Below are 21,930 nucleotides of genomic sequence, written 5' to 3'. Positions count from 1 at the left end.
TTCCCTGTTTGTTCTAACTGCAAATGTTTTCTTCTTTGCTTCGTTAGAGGTTTTTGGGCGTATAATAGTTTTTGCAGACATTTACTTTTTTAGTGTGTTCCAACAACCTTGAAAATAGTTTTTTCTTCATGGAAGAAAAAGGAGTGATGCAACTTTATATACTAATAAATCTGTGTTTCTTTATTACATGACAAATATCTTGTGTGAAAACAGCTAAGTTAAACTGGAAAGGTCCACATTGGGTACAATTTCCATAAGTACTTTAGTATTGATGAAAAAAAAATGTAATTCTTATATAATATAATATGCTTGGAAACAGTTTTGACAAAATTCTAAGTGTTTCGAGTTCTTTGACCTTTTTGTTCGAAACATGGAATGTTAAACAAATAACTCCTATTAGTACAGTCCCTGAGGACCTTTTGTGTGCAAAAAAGGTCCATGGATTAAATGTTATACCAATGTAAAGCTAATGTTTGAAGTTTACAAAAAAATTTGGGTAGACCATGTCAAATCATTGGTACGTTTTGAGAAATTTCCAAGATGGCCGCCAAGATGGCCGCCAAAAATTATTGAAAAAATGGCTAATACGCAAATTTATATGATAAAATTAGTTCTTTTTTTGTATTTATTTTGGTACAGGTGATGTTAAAACTTCACATCCTATTAGAAGAATATGAAAAATGGAGGCATTTCCATTATTTTTTATATTCTCTGAATTTCATAGATAAATTTGCTAAAAAATGCATGAAAAAAATTAACAAAAATTGATATGGGGGCTGACATTTTTTCTCCACCAGCTAAGGGGGCATAGCAGTGTAAATGAATTATTTTTACCATATACTAACAAAGACTTGAACAAAGATCATACTAAATATCATTCTTATTTTTTATTCTTTATTGTAAAAGAATTTGTGGAGTTTTTGATATTCTTAAACGGGTGGTGGGGGGTAAACGAAAACTAGTCTCAGTATTTTTGTTTAACTGCCGTTTGTTATGATAATTAAAACTATGAATAGTCGCATGTATTGCACTTTTGGCATTGTTACCTAAAGTTATAAATAATTAAGAAACTTAGACTGATTTTTTTTATGAATATTCAACATGTTGTGTTGCCATTGGCAACAGAGAAGTAAAATGAAAGACAACCTGAAAACGTACTTTTCAATTTTTAGCATTTTAAAGGGCATGTTGTTAAGAATGACACAAAACTTATAGATAAAAATATGCTGCACAATGACATTAGGTAACAAATTGGGGGAAAAATTTGTAACATTAAAAGAAGTCACATTTAATTTCTAGCAAATTATCAACACAGATAACACCCGTTTATTTTAAAATTTAAAGATGAAAAAATTTTTATTTCAAAAATTTTGGCTTTCATGCATTTTTGTTTTTTGTCAAACTCCCATACATAGAAAAAGCTAGGAAAGGGTCAAATGTGAATGTTTTTAAATTTTTTTGGAAAGGAAAATTTTTAATTTGGTGAAAATAATAAGAAAAAGGCAGCCCTTAAAGGGTTTAAAAATGTTTTAAAAAAACCATTTTTCAAATTTTTGAAACTGTTACATGGGGGTTAAAAAATTTAAGATTTTTCCCAGCAAAAAACAAAAAATTTAAATGGGTTTACTGGTTCAAATTCAAAGGTAAAACCAATATAAAATTTTTTAATGACAACCCCAATTTATTGTTGAGTTAAAAATTTTTTTTGGTTGTAGCTTGTATTAGGGAAATTCTAAACTTGCATTAAAAAAAACCCTAGGTAAAACTAAATTTTACGTGTTAAAATTTTGCATCTGAAGTTTTACAATCAAAATATACAAAGAGGATCAATAGAACAGATCAAGGCCAGCTGGGCATGTCATATTGTGTCTGTTATCCAAATTTTCTTTAGCTTAAAAAACAAGAAAGTAAGTCACGAAAGTCTTAAAATCTAGTTAACCTTATACCAGTGGGCCATGATTTGAAACAATCAAAAGAGGAAGACTGTTCTTTCCAACCAAATGGTCTGTGCATTTATTGTTTCTGACATAAAGAGTTTTTTATATAAAAATCGACAATCTAGGCAGGGTCATTTTTATGCTCCCCGAAAAATTATGGGGGAGCATATAGTTGCTGGCGTGTGTCAAAACCTAGTCGGGGAGCATCATCTGGTTCAACCGGCTCTTGCTTTAATCCAGACTCTGATCATTATTTTGAAATGCCTGAAAAACTTAAAGCACTTTACGGAAGTGGGATTTTGAAATCCAGGCGTTTTTTTGTTCAACAGCCCAAAAATTTGGTTTCTCGGACTTTGGGGTTTTACGGTCATTTTTTTGGTCAAAAATTTATTTAAACCGTAGTTTTAGTAAAAATTTGGGGTTCATTACCTTTTTTGGTTTTTAAATCCATAAAAGTCAATAGTTTAAAAACCCTTAAAGCTACCCAAAAAGAAGGGGTTGAAATTGGCGTTTTAACCCCAAAAGACCCGGCCCTTTCATGATTTGAAAAAAAACTGGTAAAAGTTTTTCTAAAAAATTGTTTCCCCATGCCAAAACCCCAATGGGTTTAAAGGGGATGTTTTTTAAAAGGAAATTTTATATATAAGTTGGGAACTATTTTAAAAAATTTGGACCCGGGAAAGGGTAATTATAACCCAAACGGGATCTAAACTTTACCAAGTTTTAGAAGTTGTTTTTAAATTTCTATTATATGTTTTTATATCTTTGGACATAAATTGATATGATCATAGTTTTGGAATTTTTTCACATTTAAAATATCAAAGCTTTTTATTTATGGAGAAAAAAATTTTTCAAAGCCTTTTTTTTTAAAAAACACAGAGAAAAATTTGGACTTCGGGGGCCTAGGTAAAATTTTTGACCAGTTTGGGTAAAGGGGTTTAAAAAAATAAATTAATTTTTTTTTTGAACAATCCCTTTTAAACCCCAAAATCAAAAGATCTGGGCTTTTTGTTTTGGGGGAAAAAAAATTATGTTTTTAAAAAAAAAATTCCAAATGTGCCCTCCAAAATAAAAATAATTTTCCCCCTAGGGGGGGGGTTAAACTTTCTTTTGAAAAAAATTTTGTCTGGTCTATACAAAGGCTTCAAACAGAAAAAATTAGCATAGGCCATCGGTTTGGGAGAAGGTTATTTTTTTTTAGCTTTTCCTATATTAAATTGAAGTGACCCTTGGCAAAATTGAAATTTTTGACCCACAAGGTCGTGATTTAAAAGAAAATTTAATAGTATTCTTTACTAGTCCCTGCAGTTATGGAGAAGAATATTTTTCATGTTTTTCCAAATTTACACTGTGTAAAGAAAGTTTACTCCGGGGCTTCGCAAGAAACATAATGTGGTACTTCCCTTGAACATTTTTACCAACCATGACCTTTGATTTTGTGTCATGCATTCATTTAAAGCACATAGTCTCACGAATGGCATTATTTGTGCCAAGTTATTTTAAATCTTTTCCATAAAGTCAAAAATAATGGGGAACAATATAACTTTGGCCTTTTGGTTGCAGCACCTGGGATGGTTTGAGGTCTGTAGATTTGTGTCGTGGTGCGGATCATTGTGCTCAGTATTTTTTAAAACCTTTGAATTGTTCATAAAGTTATAGAGGGACATTGAAAAAAAATGTTTTTTACATTGGACCGTTGAGTGGTTACCCTACCTTTCAGGTTTGTGGACTCGCTTATTGTGTTCTGCTCTTGCCAATGGTGATCATTCTTGCCCAATTTATCTTGAAAAAACATTTCAGAGGTTTTTAAAAGTTAGAGACGCCGAAATGCTAGACTTTCTAAGATATGAACTGCGAAAGTGTGACCCTGACCTTTGGGTAGCAATTCAATTATTCGATCTGCACATCGTCTCTATGATCAAATTGTCCCAAAGCTATTTAAAAAAAATTTCATTAGGTTTTTTAAAAAGTTATGGAGGGACACGAAAAGTAGATTGTTATAACATTTGACCTTTATTTTTGGTTTTTTGTAACAAGATAATGTTTTCGTTCTGCACTGTGAGGTTCTTATACTGGTATTTATCAAATTGTGCCAAGATATTTTTTTTTTAAATTTCAGCGGTTTTAAAATGTAGAACTTTTTTAACATTTGAACTTTAAAGTGTGACCTTGACCTTTTGTTGTAGTAACCAAATTATTGCGCACTGCCACAAGTCGGTGTCATTATGGTGATCCGTTGTGCCTAAGTTATTTCAAAACTTTACAGCGTTAAAAAAGTTATGCGAGCGGACACGAAATGTAGTACTTTTTTATTTTTTAAATTTGAAGACTTTTAACATTTGGTGACCTTTTAAAGTGTGTGACCTTGACCTTGGGGCCGCGGTTAGCAACCTAATTATTGCACTCTGGCATATATGTCTCATTATGTTGATCACTTGTTCCAAGTTATTTAAAAAAAAATTCAGGGGGTTAAAAAGTTAGGAGCGGACACGAAAGTGTTACGGACGGACGGACTACAGACGGAGTCCAAAATTCTATAATCCCCTTTTTCCACTACGCGGAAGGCAATTAACAATTTTGTTATTCCCATCTGAAAAAGCCATACATATAAAGCTTCCCAAAGATCTTTTTTAAAATTTATTTCTTTGAAAAAATTTGAAAACTTACGCATTGTCAGTTCTAATTTTTTTAACTTCTGTGACTAAGGGATATACAATTATCCGATTTGTTTTAAAAAGAACAAAAATTTTTTATCAAGCAAGCCTATTTTTTTTTTACCCGGGGGTTTTTTTCCCAAACAATTTTTTTTTTTTTTCCCAAAAAAACCACTTTAAAAGGCTTTTGGCGAACATTCCTGCTTTACTTGAGCAGACCTTAATATGTTTCCCTCTGAGACCACGCGTGCCATTTTTTCAAAATATTTGACACCTTCTGGTGCATCTTTTTAAGGCCCAAATCCAGAATATTGACAATGTCTATAAAAAAGTGAAAAATTTTGGGTTTTTCAAATTTAAAAAAACAGTAAAACTTTTTGAAAAAAAAAGAAATCAATTTTTCATAAAGTTCCCTCCCGATTCCAAATTCAAATACGTCCTAAACTTAATCTTTTAATTTTGGGAAAACACTAGTGTTTAAAGGGGGCATTACATGCTACCGGACAATTTTTAAAAATGCTTTTTTTTTCCTCATTTCCAATTACATTAAACTAAGGTTTTAAGCTGCACTTTTTTAATGACTTTATTTAAAACAAAAAAACTTTTTTATTTAATTTTTGGGTTTCGTTTTAGCCGCCCCGGGGTTTTTCCACATATTTTATTGATATTTTTTTGATGATGAGAAAAAAACGAAAATGTAACAAATTGATTTTGGAAATTTCCAATGTCTTTGAGAAATTTTTTTTTGAATGCCTTTCCTGTATATTTAGATATAGCTTTTTAATAAAGTGACGACAATTGGCAAACTTGTTTGTGGGGAGCTGGAACAAAAATCGCTCCAAAGTTTTACAAACAAAAGCAAAATCTAATCATTACACCAAAAATTTATTAAGTGCCTTTCTGATATATATATATATATATATTATTATATAATATACTATATATATATATATATATTATATATATATATATATACTATATATATTATATATATATTATATATATATATATAATATATATATATATATAACAGTTCAAATGCGTTAAAATCAAAACAAATTTATATTCATAGTTATAAACCTTAAAAAAGATTACTCGGACATGAAATGAAATTTCAACAATTATACAAATCTATGGATATGACTATGTAAAAGCTATTTTGCATATAAACATTACTCCCTTAAATTCTTTTCAACGCTGATTTATAATAATATTATGAAACAGACCGCCATCGTCTTAAATGTTTACATATTTCTAAAGAACAAAATGAGACTGCGGTAAAAAAAACTCATATTGTTTACATAATTTGGAATAACTTATATTGTATAATTAATTTTTTAGACTTTTAAGTTTTAGTTTTGGGGTACATTCTTCTGTAAACTTGTTCTTAAAGGAACCCCCACTTTTATGTTTATAAGCCCTAAAACATTAAAAATTTAAAATTTTTTTTATAGATTTTAAGGGATGAGGGACTTAAAACAAAAATTATAATTTTAAAAAATTTAACCAAAAAAAATATAAAAAAAAATAAAAATTTAAAATCATTTTGGGTTTTTGCTAAATTTTCAGTCCGAATTTTTAGTCATTAAATTTTTGGGCATTTTTCACTATTATAATAAATTTTTTTCTTGGAAAAAAAGGAGGGAGGGTAATGATATGAAATGTTGCACATACGTTAATTGGTATTAGATCTAACATCAAATGGAACAGAAGCTAATAAATCTCAAAAAAAAATTTATTGTTCAGTCCCGTCATGTCAAAAAAACCTCAGTGGAGTCCCTTTAAAAGTATACTGGAGTTTGGTCCCGTACTGTATCCGTTTTTCAATAGGTAAAACTAAGGGAAGGATTCTTATACAACTTTAAGGCTTATACTGTTTTTCTATATTTTAATGTGTTTAAAATGGATGGGTTGGTTTTTTGGTAATACGGCAAGATGCCCATTTGATGAACAGTCGGGAGTTTTGTTGATGAAATTATTTAAGAACATAACTGACAGTATAACAAAGCAATAGGTGGTCGACCTGTCTAGGTTCCACAAAAAAATTATTAAAGAAATTTTTAGGGAAAAGGGTGGAATATGGCCTATTTGTTTTGCGTAACAAGACATCTATACAGGATTTATAAAATTTATGCTGCTCTATTTTTTTTATTCATAGAATAGAAGAAAGTGTCAAATTTCTAACACAAAATTAGTTTAATTTTATGCCATGTTTAACTCCAACTGTTAAAATATTTCAGCTGGGCTTGATTGCCATTGAAGATGGGAACACAATCATTCAGGTTTTCCAGATGCATCTGTTGTACCATTATCTTGGAAGACGTTCTTCATCAACAACATAAATTGACAAAATTTCTATTCCTTCTTTATCACATTTGATCTGTGGGATTTTTTTGCTTTATTTTTTATTTATTATTATTAAATTATTTTAATGACCAAAAAAAATGAAGAATGTTTGAAAAGTTTTTTTTCTCAAATCAGGGGCCAAACATCAAGCATTAAAATTTTATTTTTCAATATAACCTCTGAGCAGATTTCATTATTATCTTTTTCCTTTTAAAACTTTAAAACGTTTTTTTTTTGTTACCCGTCACGGTTCAGCAAAAAAGGGTTTCCGGGTGTTTTAATTCAAATTTGTTTTTTTTTCAAGGAAATAAAAGTAGTGAAAAATTTTAAAGATTTTTTTTTATGTTTAAAAAGTATCCCAAATCTGAATTTTTGTAAAAGCATTTAAACATACATTTAAATTCCCTTTTAAAAATGCTTTAAAAAGATTTTAAAAATGGGAAAACCTCATACGTTTCCCGATTTCTCTCATTTTTTCCACTTTTTTTGTCATGGCAAAAAGAACCAATTAATATTGTTGGTAAATGAAAATCTACCTTTTAAAAACATTAAAAGGGGGTTAAGAACATTTTAAAAAAGTAATTGTTTTTTGGTTATTCTTAGTCTTTTTAAAATCGTTATATATCGGGAGTTCACTTAGAAATTGGGAACTTAATTTTCGTTTACCCCACCCACTTTAGGAATGTCAAGAATTCACCATTCTTACACAAAAAATAAAAATAAGGGTACAATTAGTAAGTTGTTGATCAGGTCTTTGTATAAATATGGTAAAAAAATATTATTTTCACCACTATGCCTCGACCTCGATAGGAAAAAAATGCCCAGCCCCCATGTTATTTTTGATACTTTTTTCATGCTTTTTTTTTAAGGCAATATTTCTGTATGAAAACAAGAAGTATAATGTATAACAAAAAGGAAAAAAAGACCCTTTTTTCATATTGTTCCATTTAGGAGAATGTGAAGTTTTTTTCAACATCACCTGTAAACCAAAGTAAATACAAAAAAGAACTAATTTTATCATATTAAATTGCGTTATTAGCCATTTTTTCAAAAATTTGGCGGCCATCTTGGGCGGCCATCTTGGATTCTCAAAACGTACCATGATTTTGACATGTCTACCCCAATTTTTTTGTAAACTTCATATAATTTACCTTTACATTGGGAATTTAAACAATTATCCTATGGACCTTTTTTTTGCACACAAAAGGTCCTCAGGGACTTGTACTATTATGAGTTGCGTACATGTACGTCACATAAAAAGGCCTGTTTTACCTGACTACCCAACAAGATTGGTGGGTGCAAATGAGCCTATTGTAAAATTTTTAAATTTCCTCTGTTTTTTGGTTTTAAAAAAAATGGAAACTTTCACTTTACATCTTTAGCCACAGCAAAATGTCACTTTCAACTGATATTAAATTTTAAAACTATACGTATTTTATAGATGAATTTGTAATATTTTTAGGTAACCCGGAATGAAAAAAATGTGCAAAAAGGCTTTGGCAGGAAATAAATTTCATGTAAAAAGCCCCCGTTGATTTCCGCAACTTTTGCATTATTTATATCTTAAGCTAAACCAAACATACAAATGAAGGCAAATAATTATAACAAGACATTTGTGATAACTTTCAGTAATCAGATGATTGCTTCTGGTAAAAATAATCCTAAATTGTGATTCAGTTGTGGTATAGACTTTAAATTAATATTTAAGTTATACTTATTCCGACTTACTACTTGTCAGTTAAAATGTAGATGATAAATAAACTCTTTAGAAAAAACTGGACAAACCTGGAGCTTATGACAGGTTTAGTAATCTTTTCTGTACCTTATTATACAACAAATGAAATCGTTCCGACTTGAAGAATTATGTCGCGGTTATCTTTTTGTCTTTTAAAACAGTCAAGATAGTATCAGATGATAATGACATTGCAACATATTCTGTCCATTTTACTAAACGTGCTGACAGAGAATATGACTAAAAGGGATAAACTTCATGTTTCATTTTTTTTTACATATTTTGAAAGTCCACATGTTAGTGGTTATTCATTTTTTTAGGAAGTGTATCATCTGGTTGTTGTCATTAGTTATGAAACTGTCACTAATATATTTTCCAATACACATGTGTAAGGAAATCTTGACATCTTTAGGAAAAGTCGTGATACCTGTTGACCTGTTAACCTCTGATCTCCTTTCAAAATTCCATTTTTTTTTTGGGCCCCGCCCATTTTTTTTCTGGGTTTGGGCACCCCTTTTTTATTATTTGGGGGACCATACCCCGGGGTTTTTCATGGAAGGCACAAAATTTCCCACATTGAAGGTTCCATGATAACTGCCTTTAATGAACACATCGGGCAGATTTTTCAAAATTCAAAAATTTTTTACTATCCCCTGTTTAAATGTTAAATTTTCTGCTTAAGCCGGTGCTAGGGGCTTTGGGTGGTAACTTCCCACTTTCCCAGTCCCCGTCCTTTAAACCCAGGCTCAATAAAAACGGGGCCCCTGCAACATTTTAAAATTTTTGGGCCGTGTTGGGTTTTCTTCAGGGATTCTTTTTTTAATCTATTTTTTGCTTATCCCACTGCTTTTAACAGCTTTTTAGAAACCTTAAACGTAGTTTCCCAAAGGGAGTCAGATGCCCTTTAACTTTCCCATGAAAATTGTTTTGCTGGGTAAGCAGTGAATACAGTTTTATCCCCAATTTGGGGGTTTACAATATAAGAAGGGTTTACCTAACAACCACAGAAATTCTACAAAGTTTTTCTTGCCCACACACAAGTGATAAGATTTTGTTTTTTGGTTCATAGTTAAATTTTTTTGATTGTTTTTATTTCTATCGTATACTATTTGCTTTTTTTCCAATTAATCAGAAAAAAAATATCATTAGTATTCTTTCGCGTTAACTTTGAGTAAGGAAGTAGTTCTTTACCAAAACAAAGTTTTCCCGAGGGCTTTTTTTTTTATGCGAAACTAAACCCCCATCTTTTTCAAAAATGGTTTTACAAAAAAATTTTCCCAAATATTATTTAAACCCTTAAAATGTAATCTTTTTTGGAATTTTTATTTGGAATTTCAGGGATTTTGAAAACCAAAACAGTGTTGAAATTCGGGTGTCTTGATATTTTTTTTGTTGTTTGAGTTTTTTTTCCCTTTTGGTTTTTTTCCGGAAATTTTTCACTATTTTTGTCTATTTTTAAAAAACGGTTTTGCATTTCCACAAAGTTCTTTGCTTTTTGCTTTTTATGAATAAATTAAAGCAAAATGGGGGCCCGCCATTTTTGGAGTTTCGGTAAGCTTTGTTGGAAATTGCTATCTTTTCCCTTTTGAAACCCTCGCCCTAACTAACATTTTTCCTTAAAATGTGGGAAAAATTTGGGTTTTTTGTTTGATTGCATATTGAATGATAGGTATTACAAAATAAATATAAGGGAAAATCGATAAATAAAAAATTGGGTATAGGGGGGGTTTAAAAAAGTAAATTTTAAAATTTCACCCAGAATAATAAGGTTCTTTTTGCGGGGTATCGGAAAAAAGACTGATTTTTTCCCCTTTTTTAAAAATTTTTTGAACACGGAGAAAATTTTTCTCAAACAGGTTTATGAAAATATTTTAAACTTTGAAAAACAGATTTTTAACCGGGTGTGTCCATTTCCTTTTTTAAAATTGGTTTTGAAAAGGGTTTAAATCTGTTTGTTTAAAATGAAAAAATTTTGTACCCAAAGTTTACCGACGGGAAAAAAAACTACCATGACGATGAAAATTTACCGGTTTATGAAATTTGAAAATTTTTGCCGTGTAGTGCAAATTTTTTGGACATTGAAATTAAAATTAAACATAGGGTTGACCAAAATTTTCCCTTTGTCAGAAAATTAAACCCGGGGGAAAAAAGTGGTTGTTCTAAAATTTTTAATTTCGAATAAAATGGGGGGGAAATTTAACCACCGCGAAATCCCCTGTGCGAAACGTATTGTTTACTTTCCCGGTTTCGTAGCATAGGGTAATAGGCAAACTTTTTTAGTGCTTTGTTTTAAAAAGTTAAAAGGGGTTCTTAATTTATTGGAATAGGGAAATTTTTTTTTTAAAAAAAATATTTTGGTCAGTATTTTTTTTGATTTGGGCTTTTGGGGTTTAAAAATTAGTGTTTTATAAGGTATGTCATAGATGTTTTTTTTAATTAATTTAATTTGGTGTGGTCTGTTTTTAAAATGTTCATTTTTTTCGTGATTTAAAAACCTTTGAGATTTTTTTTCAAAAAAAATCCGTTAATCTAGCTCTCGGGTTTTTAATCTCACATTTCATTCCTATCACTTTGCACATTGTTTTTAAATTATTTTTCCCAGAATTTTTTAAGCAGGGGGAGAGTTTGAAAAGAAATCTTTTAAAAGAAGATAATGCAAATTTTTGGGACATTAAATTTTAAACGAACTGGGGGTTTTAGAATTTTTTTTATGATTTTTGAATTTTATTTATAAAAACTTAAATTAAATAAATTTATAAATTTGGCGGCCATTTAAGAAAGCAAAATAGCTTAGTAAAATTAAAATTTTTAAAATTATACCAAACGGGTTAAGTAAGCGTTAAATGTGTTTTAAATTTTAAGGGAAAGGGGCAGCCGTACCCCCCCGTTTTTGGCCCTAGCCAAAAGTTCTAGCCAGGCCGCTTTTATTGGCTGGGCCGTAGGGCATTTTTTCCAAAATTAAATGGAAATAAAAATTGGGAAATTAAGTTTTTGTGTCTTTAAACGACGACTTTAATCAAATCCCCGCTTTTTCCCAAAGTGTTTTCACTTTAATAAAAAATGCTCCGAAATTTTATAGCAAAAAAAAAAATAAATTTTATACAAAACAAGCTTTGTAAAATCATTTTAATAAAGTAAAAAATTTGCATGTTAAAAATTTCCTTGTTTTTTCCATCTTATGTTTTGGTTTTTTTAAAGAGTTTTAAAAGATAAATTTTTTAATCTGTTGATTAAGCAAAGGGTCAAATAAATAATAAACGGGGGGAAAAGGGAAAAAAATAAAAAGAATTAATTTTAAAAAAAAAAAAAAGGGTAAAAAGGAAAAAAAAATTTAATAATCAAACTTCCCTTTAATGATGGCGATGGACAAACTTCAAATACCGTCGAAATTTGACGAAAATTAAATCAGAGCCCAACAATTATTTTCGGGGGTTTTTTTTTTCCAATTTTAAAAAATTAAATTTAAAAATGAAAAAAAAAAGGATTATTAATATAAAAAATTTTGGGTTAAACTTTTAAATTTGGGATGTTTTTAAAAAATTTGAAAAAAAAAACGCTTTTTTTTTCCCCGCGTCTTGAATGAAAAAAGAAACATTTTTTTACTGTACCCAATACGGGGGTTTAATTCAAAAAAAGAAAAATATTTTTTGACAAAAATCCTCGTTTAAAAGGGTCATAAAGCAACCCCTTTTTTTTTCTTTCGATATCCCTTTCGGTTTTTTTACGTAGATCATATAAAAAAGTGTTAAGGGGTTTATTGTAATTGCCCAATAAATTTGGACGTTTTTTTTTAAAATTTGATAGTTTGAAATTTCAGACAAAAGGAAATTGATTTAACTCATTTTTATTTTGATGTAATTTGTTTAAAATTTCAAAAGTGTTGATTTCATTTCTGATTGTTTAAAATTTGTTGATTTTTGATTGAATGTTTAATGATCAATAAACCCTTTTTTTGGGATTTAACTGATTGATTGGAATTCATGGAGCTTAATTTTAAATGGAGAATTTAATTTAGACGTCATAAAGTTAAATTCAGTATTATTGGGGTTGTTCAAATTTTCAAATTTTTTAACCCCCATTTTTTCCCCGGGGAAAAAAATTTTTTCCCAAAGATTTGATTAATCCTGGGAAATATACCCAAAAATTTTAACCCCCAAAATTTAAATTTCCAAGGGGAAACTTTGAAAAAAAAAAAGACAAACTTTTTCTACTTACATAAAAGCAATATTATTTTTTGTTAAAACGAAACCATACACATTTTTCCACTACAGAAAATTTTCTAAAAAAAAAAACAATGTGGGAAATGTAAACAGTAGTTCAGGGAAATATTCCCGAATTTTAACGAGATGCGAGAATCGGGGACTAGGGGGAAAAACCCCGATTATTCCCGGGAAGTCCCAACGTGGGATTTGAAATCTGACTATAAAACTTTTTTTCTGAGTTTCCCTTTCCATTGTATATAATCTGTGGTACCCTTGTGGAAAATGAAAAGACGAATTTTATGTGAACTTTTGGGATGTTAAAATGGGGAAAAAGTTGTTTTTTTAAAAGAGAAAAACACAATTTTGGGGGAAATTTTTTTGTTTTGAATGATCAAGGTATAACATTTTTTGAAAATGAACATAAAGGCAAACCTTTTTCCCATAGTAATGGAAAGGGTTTCCCCATTAATGGAAGTTTGTGAGCCCTTTTCACTCCTTGAATTTGGTTTGTGATTTCCCAAAATTTGAAATTTGCTTTGTTCTTCTTTACCAAATTTTTGGGAAATTCCCAAAATGTAAAAGACTTTTTTGGCAGTCTTTAAATTTCCCAAAAATTTTTGGAACCCTTAATTTTGGAAAGCCCTAAAATGCCAAGGGGCCACGTTTTACCTAAATTTTTTGGGAAAAATTATGTGAAAAATTTCCCTTTTTAAAAAAATTTTCTAGCTGAATTTGGGAAGCAGAGAAATGCTTGGGGAATCCCTCAGAATATTGCTATGTTTTGTTAAAAAATTTTCCAAGCCTTATGGTCACATATTAAGGAAAAATTTGAAGAAAGGAAAAAAATTAAACAGGTTATAATTTCCGTCTGCTTATCATTTAATAAAGGAAAACTTCATAGGTTTTACTGGGGGCAAAATTTAAACCTGTCTAATGGTAATGTTTAAAAAGTTTTTTTTTTGTTAAAAAACAAAAAAAGTTTAAAGATATAAAATGTTTTTTAAAAGAAATTTAAAAATTTTTATGTATGAATATTTTGTGGGAAAACCAACATGTAAAAACCCCCGGAACAAACATTTCTAAAAACAATAATTTTTTAGGGGCCAAAACCTACATTTAATATTGTTAGGGACAATACCATAATTTAAAAGGAAGAAGGGGACGGTTTAAAAATTTTCATTTACTAAAAGTTTAGTGCCCAAGGGAAAAATAAAATATCATTTCCCCGCTTCTTAGTCAAAAAAATTGGGAATTTAAAAACTTTTTTTAAATTTTTAAATTTAAAGTTTTACTGGGAAAAAAACACTTTCTTACTTTTCATTTTTAAGGGTAGACTATAAAAAAGTAAAATTGGGGAAGCCGTTTCCTTCCCGGCCCCGGGGGTCCCCCGTCCCTTTTTAGATTAAAGGAAATTTTTTTTTCCCCTATTTGTCAACCCCATCTTAAAGTGACAAAAATTAAAAACTCTAGCCCAAATTTTTTAGATTATCTCCCCTTAAACTTAGAATTTTCCCTTTAAAAAAATATTAAATTTTTTATCGTTACTTCCTTAAATTTCTTTAAAGGGGTCAAAATTCAAAATTCAAATTTTTGTTTCCTTTTTCATCAAACCCCATTTATGTGACAAGGTCCCCTTACTTTTGTCTTAACACGAATATTTTTCAAAATTTTATCTCCTCTTGAAGATAGAATTTTTCCCAAAAAAGTTATTTTTTGCTCGACTATTCGATAACAATAAGTAGAGGGTATTTTAGTTTACCAGTGCGTCAAATTGGGCCCGGGGTGGCGTCTGTGTCAGCGTAGGTTTTAATAACTTATTTAAAGTTTTTTTTTAATATCTCAAATATCAAAACATTGATATATGGCTTTGGAAAATTTGCCACATTTCACCATTTATGACCCCAACCCGTAGACAGGAAAGGGGATAACTGGATCAAGCATTTTTTACAGAATTAAAAGCCCCCTTTTTGAAATTAGATTTTTTTTTGTTAAATTTTAAAATTTGCCCTACCACCCCAAAAATTTTTCATGTCTTTGGAAAACTGGCTAGGAAAATTTAAATTTTTTTAACCCCTTCTTTGAGAAAAATAATAAGGGGTCTCTTCAAAAGGGCCCATTTAAAAGTAACAATTTGGGGTTTTAAAAAAAAAATTTGGCCCCTTTTTTTTAACATTTTACATAATCAAGGGTCTTTTTCTATCAAACCCCTTTAAAAATGGGGGAGGGGCGTTGCTGGGCCCACCGGGCAGCTTTTTTTACTTTTTACTTATTTTTTTCTTTTAAAGGGGTCAACTTTATATTTCAAATATATGTTCCCTTTTCTTAACCTAAAAGTTATTTGAAAAAGATTGTTAACGGGAAGGGACCAATAATTTTCCCAAAAATTACCTCCCCAAAAGAACTTAGACTTTTTTTTTTCTTTTAAAATTTTTTTTTTTTACTATGGGCTTCTTTTGTTTTTTAAAGGCATCTATTTTTTACTTCAAATACATATTCCTTATATTTTAAATTTTCTCTTATGTGACTAGGGTTTATAACTCTTAAAGCAAAATTTTCAGGTTAATTTTCCCTTTGAACTTTAGGATTTTTTAAAAAAAATATTAAATTTTTTTAATTTTAAATTTTCTTTTTTTTTATTTCTTTATCATTAACATATTTTTGTGCGGACAAGCCCTGACTATTTCCAAATTAACCCCCCCCCCCTTAACTTATTTATGGGAAAATATGTAAAAAAATGGGTTTATAGGTTTTTTTCTTCCATACCAACTTAAACCCCAGCCTCTTGATATTTGGTAATAACAGTATTGACGTTTGGGCCCCATACCGGGCGGATTTGATTTTAGGTTTTGGTTTGTCAAACCAAAGCCCTGTTTAAACCGGGTTTAAATTTTTAACATTAAAGGGGCAAAGGTAGGAAATTTTTTGTAAAAGTTTTTTTTTTGCAAATACTTATCACAGGTTTTTGATATTTGACAAAAAGCATTTTCCAAAGGCTATACTGTGGGAATTTTGATTTCCCAAATCTTTTCAAATCATCCCCTTCCTGTTAACTGGGTTTTTAAAAAAAATTTCCAAAATTAATTTGGGCAAAGGGGAAAATTTTTTTTAAAAAAATTACGCATCATGATATTTGGTATAGAAATGCAAACCCGGCCCCTTTTTTGTCTTTGACCCATTTTTTTTTTAAATTTTGAAAAAACATTCAAATTTTTTTTTTTGAAATATACTTATAATTTCCTTTAAAATAAACCCTATCCCAGTACTTTTTTTTTTTTACATGCTTAAGTTGTTCTTAAAATACCAAAACAAAATTGTACATTCCTTTTTTTAAAAAATTGGTTTTTTTTTTTTTTAACCAAAGGGAAAAAATTTACATAAAAATATTTATTTACATGCTATTATCATTGGGGGAAACAAACCCGTAAACAAAAGGGATCATTTTTGATTCTAGTCAAAGTAAAAATATTTTTTTATGTGTTCAAATTTTTATTTTATCGAAATTTGACAAAAAGTGGGTTTTTCACTAGATTTTTTTTTCAGGGAAAGTTTTTGGGGGCTTTTCATGCTCATAACCCTTTTATCTTTGTCAGGGGAAATATATTACTTTCCCGAGGGAAATATTTTTTACTTCAATTTTTCCCAAAAAACTGAAATACCCCAAATTTTAAAAGCCAAAAATAAAAATTACATTTTTTTTGACTTAATGTTTTTCTTTTTGGTCAAAAGTGTTAAAATGTAATTATTTTTTTTTATGTTCATTTTTACATTTGCTTGTTTTTTTTAAACATTTTTAATCCAATTTTTTTAATCATTATATAACTTGATTATTTCCTTTAAAAATGTACATTGTTTTTAGAATTTTTAAAGGGATTTCAAATTTTTTGAAAAATTTAAACAGTAAGTAATATTCCCTTTAATTTTAAAAAAATTTACAATTGATAATTTAAATACCAAAACCATTTTTTTCAGGGGGGTTTTCCGATTTATGAAAAGTTTTTCAAAAATGACTTAAAATTGAGCAAAACACCATACTTTATAGGGATAAGAATCTTTAAAAAAAAATTACTTAAATTTTCAAGGGAAGTAGCATTTTATAAAAATGAGATAAACTTATTTTGTGACCAAAATTTTTTTTTCATATTAGCAAATTCTTTTATGCATTAAATTTGAAAAGAACACTGTTATGTATGAAATAACTGAAATATTGAAAACCCTTTTTAAAAGAATGTTTTGGGCATGCAAAATTAATTGTTTTTAAGATTTAGAAATAAATTTAAAAGGCCCATTTTACTTAATAAGCTGTTATATATTTTCCCTTGTGAGTTTAAAAAGGTTTCTGGGGGTATTTTTATCATGGGTTTTAAACCAGGGGCCCAAAAATAATATACACTGTTTTTTTTTTTTACAATATTTTCCAATTTGGGTTTTTAAAACTTGTTTTTTCCCTTTTTTAAAGGGTATTAATTTTAAACATCCTTGACATCAAATAAATTTTTCATTTTTTTACTCAATTTTTCAAAAACTCAGCTTTTACAGACATCAAAATTCCTGGTCTGTCAGTCATCCATAATTTTTAAAAAATATTTATATTAATTTTGAAAAAGTAAAAAAATTTCCCAAATTTTCTTGTGCAAAAACGTTTAATTTAATTTTGGGTTTTTTCATGATAAGGTCACAGTAGGGTAAAAAAAATTAGATTATTACAACCAACCCTTTTCTCTAAATTTTCCCCGGGTTTTGGGGTTTTTTGCATTATTTAAAAACCCTTTCCCCCATGCTCCCATTCCATTTTTAATGGTTTTTTTTTGCAAAAAATTAAAAAAAGACTTTTTAAAATTTTTTTTCTGATTTACGGCTTTTGAAAATATAATACGCAAACTATAAAAAGTACTTTTTTTGTATTTTTTTTTAAACTCAGAAAATTTTTAAAAAAAAAAAGTAAAAATTTTTCAAAAAGCCCATATTTTCCCTTTTTAAAATTTTATGAAATTTAAAATGTTCCAAGTTTCACTTTTTTATCAAAAATGAAAAAAATTTTAAAAACTTTTTGCTAGGTAATTTTGTTGTCATTAATTTGAAACTTTATGTAGCAATTAAAAGTTTTTAGGTATTTTTTACTGTAAAATTTATTCATTATAAATAAAAATTTTCCTCTCATGTTTAAGGGTGTAGTCATAATGAACTGAAAGCATTCATAATTTTTTTTATGTAATTTTATTGTACCCCTTAAAATAATTGGGAATAAAGTTGGTTTTTCCCTTTGTTTATTCTTTCTTCTATTCCCCTTTCAATATATTATTAACAACCAGTTTTTTAATGTCTCCCAAAACGATTAAAAAATCTGTAATTCAGGGGGGCCCATTATTCCCTTTTTTTTTAAATTGCAACCCTTTTTGGGAAAAACCATATCAATTTATATTGCGCAGGGGAATACATCATTGGCCCTTTTAAACGGGTTTTGATTTATTTTTTTGTCATGTTAATTACAAAACAAAATTTTTCAAAACAAAATTGTTAAATATGAATAAATTTCAATAAAATTTTTTTTTAGAAAAAATTTTTTAAATAAAACCTTTCCCGCTTCTTCATATTAATTTTACTTTTCATTTAGAAAAAAAAACTTCATTACGGAAAATTTAACAACCCAAAGTAAAAAGTCATAACGTTTTTCATTCACTAATTATAATAATAATTTTGATACCAGAAATAAAGACACATCTGCTAATATTGCAATGCCTTTTATTAGCTATTTTTTTTTTAGTTTATATTGTCCTAAAAACACCTTTTTGTTATAGGGATTGGGAACTATTTTTGAATGTCTTTACCGCTTATGTCAGACATTTTATGTACATTGTCAAGAAAAAAAACTAGTGAAAATGGTAGAATATAATGCGTCTAGCAGACTTACTGTTGACAACACATATTAAAGGGGGACACAGGCAAAATTTTCATTAATTCTTTTTGATTTTTTTTATTCATTATTCTGTAAATGTCTTTTAAATGACAGGCATGGACAAATCTTTTCGCATTATAAAGTATTAAAAAGGGTTTTTTTAAATACGATAGTTCCTAAAAAGGGATGTTGATATCTCGCATGGCATTCTAGTGGGGAAAAAACAAAATACATTTTATTAGTATAACAACTTCTCAACAATTTAATTTTTATCTAAAAAATTAACCACGAAATTAGAAAGTTTTTTTAGATAATAACCAGTAAAGGGGTACGAAGGTTTCTAGAGGCATTATGAAAGCCTGAAATCATAAATTACAAAAACTTGATTTTTTCTTCATACTTTTCAGGTTTTTAAATTTAAAGTGATTTCAATTTTGTATCCCGAAAACAGTATTTTGGGATTACATTTAAATTTGAGTGTTAAAAGTGAATTGACATCCGAAAAAATAAAAACAATAACATGATAAAAAGCGATACAAAAGTCTACTGTTAGATTTTATTGACACCTTTTTCATCAGTAATTTAAATTAAACAGCAGGGTGTTAAAGAAAAAATTTTTCCCCCCCGTTTACTATTATTACACAATTGGGAATGTACACTGCTTTGTTTATGTGGGTTCATATTGACAAGAGGTACTGTACGTTTAGGAAATTATTTAGTGACGCGGCGGGCAAGTCCCTTTTACGGTGAAACTAGTTTCATATTGTTTTTAAACCCTTTTTACGATATGAATTAAAATATCAAAAAATTTACCAATGTACAGGGATGCGTAGGTTTTACTTCAGTTAATTGTTATCGATATCAAGCAAAACAGGTTCGGTTGCAAAGAATATGTTTTTTTTTTTGTGTATGGATTACGGGTTTGTTTTTTTATTTCTTTTTATTTTTCCCGTTTTCAAAATTTTAGGTAATTTTTTACTGCATTTTCAATTATAGTTTAGTTGGCACGAAATACTCGTGCACTTTCACAATACTGTGACTACTAATTCTACACAAACACAAGATAAATATATTAATCGGGTATATTAAATTATTAGATATTATAAAAAATATCTTGATTTTCCCGATTCATTTGCTCATCATAAAATTGAAACATAGGTTCAGAAAAAAAAAAAGAAAAAGAATTAAAAAACTTGTGGGCTCGAACTCTTGATAAAATTTTTGTCGTATGCATCAACGACTTTTCCCAATTTGCCATCAAGACGTTTCAAATTTTACTTCTAATCTTGTTATATTCACTTCTTAAAAAAATTTTTTCCCATTCAGACAAAGATTGTTACATTTGAGTACACCAAAATGCAACGTCACACTCACTTATCATAGCGGACAGTAAAAAATTCAAACAGATTTTAAAACGTGAAAATTTGTTTTTAAAAACCTTACAAATTTAATTCAAAAGGGACGTTTTGTAATCACGAAAATTATGATAATTGTAATTTTAGAAAATTTTTCGTATACCCAAAGTCCCTCATTATTTGAAATTAATTCTGAAATGACAAATAGTGTGAAAAGCTGTACATAGATTTTGAAAATGGTTTTAAAAATCTGGATAAAATGTGAGTTATTTCGCCACCCATCTGAAAATGTTCTTAAAATTCGTAAGATTTTAGAACAGTAAAAATAATTTTTATACAATAGTGACGTTTGACATCAAAAGTCAAATCGAAAAAAAAGGGGTTAAATTTGGGAAACTGAAAACTAAAAAATATGAACAAACCCGGTCTAACCTTTTTTTTAAAAAAGGTATTTAAATTTTGATTTTATATGTTTATAAAAGTAAAAATTCAGTTTTTTTTATATATGAAATACTTCAGGATGTAAAAATATTTTTTTCTTGATAAATATATTTCCACATTTTTCAACATCTTCCAATGAGTTTTTAAAATTTTATATGGTCGCAAAGGAATCAATTTCGTATAATTTGTGCAATTTTGGCAAAAAGTATTACGGATCTTTTGCTTTTTTTTTTAAAGCTTTTTTTATAAAATTTTTTTTTAACTTTTTACCGTCAAATACTTTTTAATTCGAGGGTTAGTGCTATAAGGGTACTATGCCCCTTTTTGTTTTAAAAACCATTTGAAGCAGAACCTTATGCTCACCGCATAAAACCCTTTTACCGATCGCGGGTTTGGTCTGGGTCCATGCTGGCGCAAACCCCATTATTTTGGTTTTGTCGTGACGCGGGGCTTATTATTTAATTATAATTTTTCTTAAACTCTTCCCCCAAAAAACCTGAGAAATATTCCAATAAAGATTTGTTTGTCGTTTTTTAAAAGTATGGTTGCCCTTTAACAAAAAATTTTAGGTTGGGAAAAAACCTTTTTACATTGCCTTTTTTATTAATAAACTTTTTTCTCTTTTCTACAAATTTTTTGGCTCAAAATTTTTAAACAACCTGTCTTTACAAAAAAAAACTATCAAAAGAAAAAATTTAAATGTTTCTGTTAGTTGTAAATTTTTTCATTTCCCTTTTTCCCATTGTGTTTTGTGTGTGTGAAAAAATACCCTTTAAATTAAAAATTTTTTTTTTTCCAAATGAAAGTGTATTTTTTCTTTCCTTTTTCCTTATATTGGTAATGTACTAGTATTTACAAGTGAATTGTTTTGATGCTATTTCTTTAGATATTGGAAAATTGGGCGAATGTAAGATCATGTTTACATTGTTGTTGTAAAGACGTACTTGGGTACTGTAATGTAAATGTATGTACAGTATTACTTTCTTTGTTGTTTCTCTGAAGAGATTTGAAGAAATGATTGTTTATCAATAAGTACAGTATGTAAAATAAGAAGTGTTTTCGGAAAAATAAAACAATAAGGATGAAAATAGCATGCTTAAATAATGAGTCTATGTCTAAAGTAAATATTTATTATGTTAAACATTCAAAGTTGATATATATATTTTCTTCCTACAGTTAACAAAAAAAAAATAAAGATAAAAATAAATAAATTACGTTTTAACATTTCTAGTTTGACATAAAGAGTTCAATCATCGAAAGCTTATATTTGAAATTTAGAAAATATTATATAAAAATCTCCCATAGAAATGTTAAAAATAAAACCTTTACAAAAAACTTTTTGAATTATTAAATTATACATGTTTTTTTAT

The sequence above is a fragment of the Ruditapes philippinarum genome, unplaced genomic scaffold, assembly GCF_026571515.1.
Source record: "Ruditapes philippinarum isolate M1 unplaced genomic scaffold, ASM2657151v2 ctg52_1_1_1_1, whole genome shotgun sequence".
NCBI lineage: Eukaryota > Metazoa > Mollusca > Bivalvia > Venerida > Veneridae > Ruditapes > Ruditapes philippinarum.
Note: the sequence above shows the minus strand (reverse complement) of the source record.